This window comes from Tachypleus tridentatus, chromosome 13 (genome assembly GCF_004210375.1).
Source record: "Tachypleus tridentatus isolate NWPU-2018 chromosome 13, ASM421037v1, whole genome shotgun sequence".
Classification (NCBI taxonomy): domain Eukaryota; kingdom Metazoa; phylum Arthropoda; class Merostomata; order Xiphosura; family Limulidae; genus Tachypleus; species Tachypleus tridentatus.
Window position 1 is genome coordinate 185817089 of NC_134837.1, and position 12917 is coordinate 185830005.

The window sequence follows — 12917 nt, forward strand, 5'->3', positions numbered from 1 at the left end:
TGATATAAAACTACTATTATTGACTGTGTCATATAGTGATATAAAACTATTATTATTGACTGTGTCATATAGTGATATAAAACTATTATTATTGACTGTGTCATATAGTGATATAAAACTACTATTATTGACTGTGTCATATAGTGATATAAAACTATTATTATTGACTGTGTCATATAGTGATATAAAACTACTATTATTGACTGTGTCATGTAGTGATATAAAACTACTATTATTGACTGTGTAGTGATATATAGTGATATAAAACTATTATTATTGACTGTGTCATATAGTGATATAAAACTATTATTATTGACTGTGTCATATAGTGATATAAAACTACTATTATTGACTGTGTCATATAGTGATATAAAACTACTATTATTGACTGTGTCATATAGTGATATAAAACTATTATTATTGACTGTGTCAAATAGTGATATAAAACTACTATTATTGACTGTGTCATATAGTGATATAAAACTATTATTATTGACTGTGTCATATAGTGATATAAAACTATTATTATTGACTGTGTCATATAGTGATATAAAACTATTATTATTGACTGTGTCATATAGTGATATAAAACTACTATTATTGACTGTGTCATATAGTGATATAAAACTACTATTATTGACTGTGTCATATAGTGATATAAAACTATTATTATTGACTGTGTCATATAGTGATATAAAACTATTATTATTGACTGTGTCATATAGTGATATAAAACTACTATTATTGACTGTGTCATATAGTGATATAAAACTACTATTATTGACTGTGTCATATAGTGATATAAAACTATTATTATTGACTGTGTCATATAGTGATATAAAACTACTATTATTGACTGTGTCATATAGTGATATAAAACTACTATTATTGACTGTGTCATATAGTGATATAAAACTACTATTATTGACTGTGTCATATAGTGATATAAAACTATTATTATTGACTGTGTCATATAGTGATATAAAACTATTATTATTGACTGTGTCATGTAGTGATATAAAACTACTATTATTGACTGTGTCATATAGTGATATAAAACTATTATTATTGACTGTGTCATATAGTGATATAAAACTATTATTATTGACTGTGTCAAATAGTGATATAAAACTATTATTATTGACTGTGTCAAATAGTGATATAAAACTACTATTATTGACTGTGTCATATAGTGATATAAAACTACTATTATTGACTGTGTCATATAGTGATATAAAACTATTATTATTGACTGTGTCATATAGTGATATAAAACTGCTATTATTGACTGTGTCATATAGTGATATAAAACTATTATTATTGACTGTGTCATATAGTGATATAAAACTATTATTATTGACTGTGTCATATAGTGATATAAAACTATTATTATTGACTGTGTCATATAGTGATATAAAACTATTATTATTGACTGTGTCATATAGTGATATAAAACTACTATTATTGACTGTGTCATATAGTGATATAAAACTACTATTATTGACTGTGTCATATAGTGATATAAAACTATTATTATTGACTGTGTCAAATAGTGATATAAAACTACTATTATTGACTGTGTCATATAGTGATATAAAACTATTATTATTGACTGTGTCATATAGTGATATAAAACTACTATTATTGACTGTGTCATATAGTGATATAAAACTATTATTATTGACTGTGTCATATAGTGATATAAAACTATTATTATTGACTGTGTCATATAGTGATATAAAACTATTATTATTGACTGTGTCAAATAGTGATATAAAACTACTATTATTGACTGTGTCATGTAGTGATATAAAACTACTATTATTGACTGTGTCATATAGTGATATAAAACTATTATTATTGACTGTGTCATATAGTGATATAAAACTATTATTATTGACTGTGTCAAATAGTGATATAAAACTACTATTATTGACTGTGTCATATAGTGATATAAAACTATTATTATTGACTGTGTCATATAGTGATATGAAACTATTACTGACTGTGTCATATAGTGATATAAAACTACTATAATTGACTGCGTCATATAGTGATATAACACTATTATTATTGACAGTGTCATATAGTGATATGAAACTATTTATTGACTGTGTCATATAGTGATATAAAACTATTATTATTGACTGTGTCATATAGTGATATAAAACTATTATTATTGACTGTGTCATATAGTGATATAAAACTATTATTATTGACTGTGTCATATAGTGATATAAAACTATTATTATTGACTGTGTCATATAGTGATATAAAACTACTATTATTGACTGTGTCATATAGTGATATAAAACTATTATTATTGACTGTGTCATATAGTGATATAAAACTATTATTATTGACTGTGTCATATAGTGATATAAAACTACTATTATTGACTGTGTCATATAGTGATATAAAACTATTATTATTGACTGTCATATAGTGATATAAAACTATTATTATTGACTGTGTCATATAGTGATATAAAACTACTATTATTGACTGTGTCATATAGTGATATAAAACTATTATTATTGACTGTGTCAAATAGTGATATAAAACTACTATTATTGACTGTGTCATATAGTGATATAAAACTACTATTATTGACTGTGTCATATAGTGATATAAAACTATTATTATTGACTGTGTCATATAGTGATATAAAACTATTATTATTGACTGTGTCAAATAGTGATATAAAACTACTATTATTGACTGTGTCATATAGTGATATAAAACTATTATTATTGACTGTGTCATATAGTGATATAAAACTATTATTATTGACTGTGTCATATAGTGATATAAAACTACTATTATTGACTGTGTGATGTAGTGATATAAAACTATTATTATTGACTGTGTCATATAGTGATATACTACTATTATTGACTGTGTCATATAGTGATATAAAACTGTGTCATATTATTGATAGTGATATAAAACTATTATTATTGACTGTGTCATATAGTGATATAAAACTATTATTATTGACTGTGTCATATAGTGATATAAAACTACTATTATTGACTGTGTCATATAGTGATATAAAACTATTATTATTGACTGTGTCATATAGTGATATAAAACTATTATTATTGACTGTGTCATATAGTGATATAAAACTACTATTATTGACTGTGTCATATAGTGATATAAAACTATTATTATTGACTGTGTCATATAGTGATATAAAACTATTATTATTGACTGTGTCAAATAGTGATATAAAACTACTATTATTGACTGTGTCATATAGTGATATAAAACTACTATTATTGACTGTGTCATATAGTGATATAAAACTATTATTATTGACTGTGTCATATAGTGATATAAAACTATTATTATTGACTGTGTCATGTAGTGATATAAAACTACTATTATTGACTGTGTCATATAGTGATATAAAACTATTATTATTGACTGTGTCATATAGTGATATAAAACTATTATTATTGACTGTGTCAAATAGTGATATAAAACTATTATTATTGACTGTGTCATATAGTGATATAAAACTACTATTATTGACTGTGTCATATAGTGATATAAAACTACTATTATTGACTGTGTCATATAGTGATATAAAACTATTATTATTGACTGTGTCATATAGTGATATAAAACTACTATTATTGACTGTGTCATATAGTGATATAAAACTATTATTATTGACTGTGTCATATAGTGATATAAAACTATTATTATTGACTGTGTCATATAGTGATATAAAACTATTATTATTGACTGTGTCATGTAGTGATATAAAACTATTATTATTGACTGTGTCATATAGTGATATAAAACTATTATTATTGACTGTGTCAAATAGTGATATAAAACTACTATTATTGACTGTGTCATATAGTGATATAAAACTACTATTATTGACTGTGTCATATAGTGATATAAAACTATTATTATTGACTGTGTCATATAGTGATATAAAACTATTATTATTGACTGTGTCATATAGTGATATAAAACTACTATTATTGACTGTGTCATATAGTGATATAAAACTATTATTATTGACTGTGTCATATAGTGATATAAAACTATTATTATTGACTGTGTCATATAGTGATATAAAACTACTATTATTGACTGTGTCATATAGTGATATAAAACTATTATTATTGACTGTGTCATATAGTGATATAAAACTATTATTATTGACTGTGTCATATAGTGATATAAAACTATTATTATTGACTGTGTCATATAGTGATATAAAACTACTATTATTGACTGTGTCATCCAATGATATAAAACTATTATTATTGACTGTGTCATATAGTGATATAAAACTATTATTATTGACTGTGTCATATAGTGATATAAAACTATTATTATTGACTGTGTCATATAGTGATATAAAACTATTATTATTGACTGTGTCATGTAGTGATATAAAACTACTATTATTGACTGTGTCATATAGTGATATAAAACTATTATTATTGACTGTGTCATATAGTGATATAAAACTATTATTATTGACTGTGTCATATAGTGATATAAAACTACTATTATTGACTGTGTCAAATAGTGATATAAAACTACTATTATTGACTGTGTCATATAGTGATATAAAACTATTATTATTGACTGTGTCATATAGTGATATAAAACTACTATTATTGACTGTGTCATGTAGTGATATAAAACTACTATTATTGACTGTGTCATATAGTGATATAAAACTATTATTATTGACTGTGTCATATAGTGATATAAAACTATTATTATTGACTGTGTCATATAGTGATATAAAACTATTATTATTGACTGTGTCATATAGTGATATAAAACTATTATTATTGACTGTGTCATATAGTGATATAAAACTACTATTATTGACTGTGTCATATAGTGATATAAAACTATTATTATTGACTGTGTCATATAGTGATATAAAACTATTATTATTGACTGACTGTATAAAACTACTATTATTGACTGTGTCAGTGATATAAAACTATTATTATTGACTGTGTCAAATAGTGATATAAAACTACTATTATTGACTGTGTCATATAGTGATATAAAACTATTATTATTGACTGTGTCATGTAGTGATATAAAACTATTATTATTGACTGTGTCATATAGTGATATAAAACTATTATTATTGACTGTGTCAAATAGTGATATAAAACTACTATTATTGACTGTGTAATGTAGTGATATAAAACTACTATTATTGACTGTGTTATATAGTGATATAAAACTATTATTATTGACTGTGTCATATAGTGATATAAAACTATTATTATTGACTGTGTCAAATAGTGATATAAAACTACTATTATTGACTGTGTCAAATAGTGATATAAAACTATTATTATTGACTGTGTCATATAGTGATATAAAACTATTATTATTGACTGTGTCATATAGTGATATAAAACTACTATTATTGACTGTGTCATATAGTGATATAAAACTACTATTATTGACTGTGTCATATAGTGATATAAAACTATTATTATTGACTGTGTCATATAGTGATATAAAACTATTATTATTGACTGTGTCAAATAGTGATATAAAACTATTATTATTGACTGTGTCAAATAGTGATATAAAACTACTATTATTGACTGTGTCATATGATATAAAACTATTATTATTGACTGTGTCATATAGTGATATAAAACTATTATTATTGTGTCTGTGTGATATAAAACTATTATTATAGTGATATAAAACTACTATTATTGACTGTGTCATATAGTGATATAAAACTATTATTATTGACTGTGTCATATAGTGATATAAAACTACTATTATTGACTGTGTCATATAGTGATATAAAACTATTATTATTGACTGTGTCATGTAGTGATATAAAACTATTATTATTGACTGTGTCATATAGTGATATAAAACTATTATTATTGACTGTGTCATATAGTGATATAAAACTGCTATTATTGACTGTGTCATATAGTGATATAAAACTACTATTATTGACTGTGTCATATAGTGATATAAAACTATTATTATTGACTGTGTCATATAGTGATATAAAACTATTATTATTGACTGTGTCATATAGTGATATAAAACTACTATTATTGACTGTGTCAAATAGTGATATAAAACTATTATTATTGACTGTGTCATATAGTGATATAAAACTATTATTATTGACTGTGTCATATAGTGATATAAAACTACTATTATTGACTGTGTCATATAGTGATATAAAACTATTATTATTGACTGTGTCATATAGTGATATAAAACTATTATTATTGACTGTGTCATATAGTGATATAAAACTACTATTATTGACTGTGTCATATAGTGATATAAAACTATTATTATTGACTGTGTCATGTAGTGATATAAAACTATTATTATTGACTGTGTCATATAGTGATATAAAACTATTATTATTGACTGTGTCATATAGTGATATAAAACTATTATTATTGACTGTGTCATATAGTGATATAAAACTACTATTATTGACTGTGTCAAATAGTGATATAAAACTACTATTATTGACTGTGTCATATAGTGATATAAAACTACTATTATTGACTGTGTCATATAGTGATATAAAACTATTATTATTGACTGTGTCATATAGTGATATAAAACTATTATTATTGACTGTGTCAAATAGTACTGTGATATAAAACTACTATTATTGACTGGGTCAAATAGTGATATAAAACTACTATTATTGACTGTGTCATATAGTGATATAAAACTATTATTATTGACTGTGTCATATACTGATATAAAACTACTATTATTGACTGTGTCATATAGTGATATAAAACTATTATTATTGACTGTGTCATATAGTGATATAAAACTATTATTATTGACTGTGTCAAATAGTGATATAAAACTATTATTATTGACTGTGTCAAATAGTGATATAAAACTATTATTATTGACTGTGTCAAATAGTGATATAAAACTACTATTATTGACTGTGTCATGTAGTGATATAAAACTACTATTATTGACTGTGTCATATAGTGATATAAAACTATTATTATTGACTGTGTCAAATAGTGATATAAAACTACTATTATTGACTGTGTCATATAGTGATATAAAACTATTATTATTGACTGTGTCAAATAGTGATATAAAACTACTATTATTGACTATGTTATATAGTGATATAAAACTATTATTATTGACTGTGTCATGTAGTGATATAAAACTATTGTTATTGACTATGTCATATAGTGATATAAAACTATTATTATTGACTGTGTCAAATAGTGATATAAAACTACTATTATTGACTGTGTAATGTAGTGATATAAAACTACTATTATTGACTGTCATATAGTGATATAAAACTATTATTATTGACTGTGTCATATAGTGATATAAAACTATTATTATTGACTGTGTCAAAGAGTGATATAAAACTACTATTATTGACTGTGTCAAATAGTGATATAAAACTACTATTTATTGACTGTGTCATATAGGGATATAAAACTATTATTGACTGGGTAATATAGTGATATAAAACTACTATTATTGACTGTGTCATATAGTGATATAAAACTATTATTATTGACTGTGTCATATAGTGATATAAAACTACTATTATTGACTGTGTCATATAGTGATATAAAACTATTATTATTGACTGTGTCATATAGTGATATAAAACTATTATTATTGACTGTGTCATATAGTGATATAAAACTATTATTATTGACTGTGTCATATAGTGATATAAAACTATTATTATTGACTGTGTCAAATAGTGATATAAAACTACTATTATTGACTGTGTCATATAGTGATATAAAACTACTATTATTGACTGTGTCATATAGTGATATAAAACTACTATTATTGACTGTGTCATATAGTGATATAAAACTACTATTATTGACTGTGTCATATAGTGATATAAAACTATTATTATTGACTGTGTCATATAGTGATATAAAACTATTATTATTGACTGTGTCATATAGTGATATAAAACTATTATTATTGACTGTGTCATATAGTGATATAAAACTACTATTATTGACTGTGTCATATAGTGATATAAAACTACTATTATTGACTGTGTCATATAGTGATATAAAACTATTATTATTGACTGTGTCAAATAGTGATATAAAACTATTATTATTGACTGTGTCATATAGTGATATAAAACTATTATTATTGACTGTGTCATATAGTGATATAAAACTACTATTATTGACTGTGTTATATAGTGATATAAAACTATTATTATTGACTGTGTCATATAGTGATATAAAACTATTATTATTGACTGTGTCATATAGTGATATAAAACTATTATTATTGACTGTGTCATATAGTGATATAAAACTATTATTATTGACTGTGTCAAATAGTGATATAAAACTACTATTATTGACTGTGTCATATAGTGATATAAAACTATTATTATTGACTGTGTCATATAGTGATATAAAACTATTATTATTGACTGTGTCATATAGTGATATAAAACTACTATTATTGACTGTGTCATATAGTGATATAAAACTATTATTATTGACTGTGTCATATAGTGATATAAAACTATTATTATTGACTGTGTCATATAGTGATATAAAACTACTATTATTGACTGTGTCATATAGTGATATAAAACTATTATTATTGACTGTGTCATATAGTGATATAAAACTACTATTATTGACTGTGTCATATAGTGATATAAAACTATTATTATTGACTGTGTCATATAGTGATATAAAACTATTATTATTGACTGTGTCATGTAGTGATATAAAACTATTATTATTGACTGTGTCATATAGTGATATAAAACTATTATTATTGACTGTGTCATATAGTGATATAAAACTATTATTATTGACTGTGTCATATAGTGATATAAAACTATTATTATTGACTGTGTCATATAGTGATATAAATTATTACTGACTGTGTCAAATAGTGATATAAAACTATTATTATTGACTGTGTCATGTAGTGATATAAAACTATTATTATTGACTCTGTCATGTAGTGATATAAAACTACTATTATTGACTGTGTCATATAGTGATATAAAACTACTATTATTGACTGTGTCATATAGTGATATAAAACTATTATTATTGACTGTGTCATATAGTGATATAAAACTATATTATTGACTGTGTCATATAGTGATATAAAACTATTATTATTGACTGTGTCATATAGTGATATAAAACTATTATTATTGACTGTGTCATATAGTGATATAAAACTACTATTATTGACTGTGTCATATAGTGATATAAAACTACTATTATTGACTGTGTCATATAGTGATATAAAACTACTATTATTGACTGTGTCATATAGTGATATAAAACTACTATTATTGACTGTGTCATATAGTGATATAAAACTATTATTATTGACTGTGTCAAATAGTGATATAAAACTACTATTATTGACTGTGTCATATAGTGATATAAAACTATTATTATTGACTGTGTCATATAGTGATATAAAACTACTATTATTGACTGTGTCATATAGTGATATAAAACTATTATTATTGACTGTGTCATATAGTGATATAAAACTATTATTATTGACTGTGTCATATAGTGATATAAAACTATTATTATTGACTGTGTCATATAGTGATATAAAACTATTATTATTGACTGTGTCATGTAGTGATATAAAACTACTATTATTGACTGTGTCATATAAATATAAAACTATTATTATTGACTGTGTCATATAGTGATATAAAACTATTATTATTGACTGTGTCATATAGTGATATAAAACTACTATTATTGACTGTGTCATATAGTGATATAAAACTATTATTATTGACTGTGTCATATAGTGATATAAAACTATTATTATTGACTGTGTCATATAGTGATATAAAACTATTATTATTGACTGTGTCATGTAGTGATATAAAACTACTATTATTGACTGTGTCATATAGTGATATAAAACTATTATTATTGACTGTGTCATATAGTGATATAAAACTATTATTATTGACTGTGTCATATAGTGATATAAAACTATTATTATTGACTGTGTCATATAGTGATATAAAACTACTATTATTGACTGTGTCATGTAGTGATATAAAACTATTATTGACTGTTATTGACTGTGTCATATAGTGATATAAAACCAGTATTATTGACTGTGTCATATAGTGATATAAAATTATTATTATTGACTGTAATATAGTAATATAAAACTGCTATTATTGACTGTGTGATATAGTGATATAAAACTATTATTATTGACTGTGTCATAGTGATATAAAACTATTATTATTGACTGTGTCATATAGTGATATAAAACTATTATTATTGACTGTGTCAAATAGTGATATAAAACTATTATTATTGACTGTGTCATATAGTGATATAAAACTACTATTATTGACTGTGTCATATAGTGATATAAAACTATTATTATTGACTGTGTCATATAGTGATATAAAACTATTATTATTGACTGTGTCATATAGTGATATAAAACTACTATTATTGACTGTGTCATGTAGTGATATAAAACTATTATTATTGACTGTGTCATATAGTGATATAAAACTATTATTATTGACTGTGTCATATAGTGATATAAAACTATTATTATTGACTGTGTCATATAGTGATATAAAACTACTATTATTGACTGTGTCATATAGTGATATAAAACTATTATTATTGACTGTGTCATATAGTGATATAAAACTATTATTATTGACTGTGTCATGTAGTGATATAAAACTATTATTATTGACTGTGTCAAATAGTGATATAAAACTACTATTATTGACTGTGTCATATAGTGATATAAAACTATTATTGACTGTGTCAAATAGTGATATAAAACTATTATTATTGACTGTGTCATATAGTGATATAAAACTATTATTATTGACTGTGTCATATAGTGATATAAAACTATTATTATTGACTGTGTCAAATAGTGATATAAAACTACTATTATTGACTATGTTATATAGTGATATAAAACTATTATTATTGACTGTGTCATGTAGTGATATAAAACTATTGTTATTGACTATGTCATATAGTGATATAAAACTATTATTATTGACTGTGTCAAATAGTGATATAAAACAACTATTATTGACTGTGTAATGTAGTGATATAAAACTACTAATATTGACTGTGTTATATTGTGATATAAAACTATTATTATTGACTCTGTCATATAGTGATATAAAACTATTATTATTGACTGTGTCAAAGATTGATATAAAACTACTATTATTGACTGTGTCAAATAGTGATATAAAACTATTATTATTGACTATGTCATATAGGGATATAAAACTATTATTGACTGGGTAATATAGTGATATAAAACTACTATTATTGACTGTGTCATATTGTGATATAACACTATTATTATTGACTGTGTCATATAGTGATATGAAATTATTACTGACTGTGTCATATAGTGATATAAAACTATTATTACTGACTATGTCATATAGAGATATAAAACTGCTATTATTGACTGTGTCATGTAATGATATAAAATTATTATTATTGACTGTATCATATAGTGATATAAAACTATTATTATTGACTGTGTCAAATAGTGATATAAAACTATTATTATTGACTGTGTCAAATAGTGATATAAAACTACTATTATTGACTGTGTCATGTAGTGATATAAAACTACTATTATTGACTGTGTGATATAGTGATATAAAACTATTATTATTGACTGTGTCATGTAGTGATATAAAACTATTATTATTGACTGTGTCATGTAGTGATATAAAACTATTATTATTGACTGTGTCATATAGTGATATAAAACTATTATTGACTGGGTAATATAGTGATATAAAACTACTATTATTGACTGTGTCATATAGTGATATAAAACTATTATTATTGACTGTGTCATATAGTGATATGAAATTATTACTGACTGTGTCAAATAGTGATATAAAACTATTATTATTGACTGTGTCATGTAGTGATATAAAACTATTGTTATTGACTCTGTCATGTAGTGATATAAAACTACTATTATTGACTGTGTTATATAGTGATATAAAATTATTATTATTGACTGTGTCATACAGTGATATAAAACTATTATTATTGACTGTGTGATATAGTGATATAAAACCTATTATTGACTGTCATGTAGTGATATAAAACTATTATTATTGACTGTGTCATATAGTGATATAACACTATTATTATTGACTGTATCATATAGTGATATGAAACTATTACTGACTGTGTCTTATAGTGATATAAAACTACTAATTTTGACTGTGTCATATAGTGATATAAAACTACTATTATTGACTGTATCATATAGTGATATAAAACTATTATTATTGACTGTCAAATAGTGATATCAATCTATTATGATTGACTGTGTCATATAGTGATATAAAACTGCTATTATTAACTGTGTCATATAGTGATATAAAACTACTATTACTGACTGTGTCATATAATGATATAAATCTAATATTATTGACTGTGTCATATAGTGATATAAAACTATTATTATTGACTGTGTCATGTAGTGATATAAAACTATTGTTATTGACTGTGTCATGTAGTGATATAAAACTATTATTATTGACTATGTCATATAGGGATATAAAACTATTATTGACTGGGTAATATAGTGATATAAAACTACTATTATTGAGTGTGTCATATAGTGATATAACACTATTATTATTGACTGTGTCATATAGTGATATGAAATTATTACTGACTGTGTCAAATAGTGATATAAAACTATTATTATTGACTGTGTCATGTAGTGATATAAAACTATTGTTATTGACTCTGTCATGTAGTGATATAAAACTACTATTATTGACTGTGTTATATAGTGATATAAAATTATTATTATTGACTGTGTCATACAGT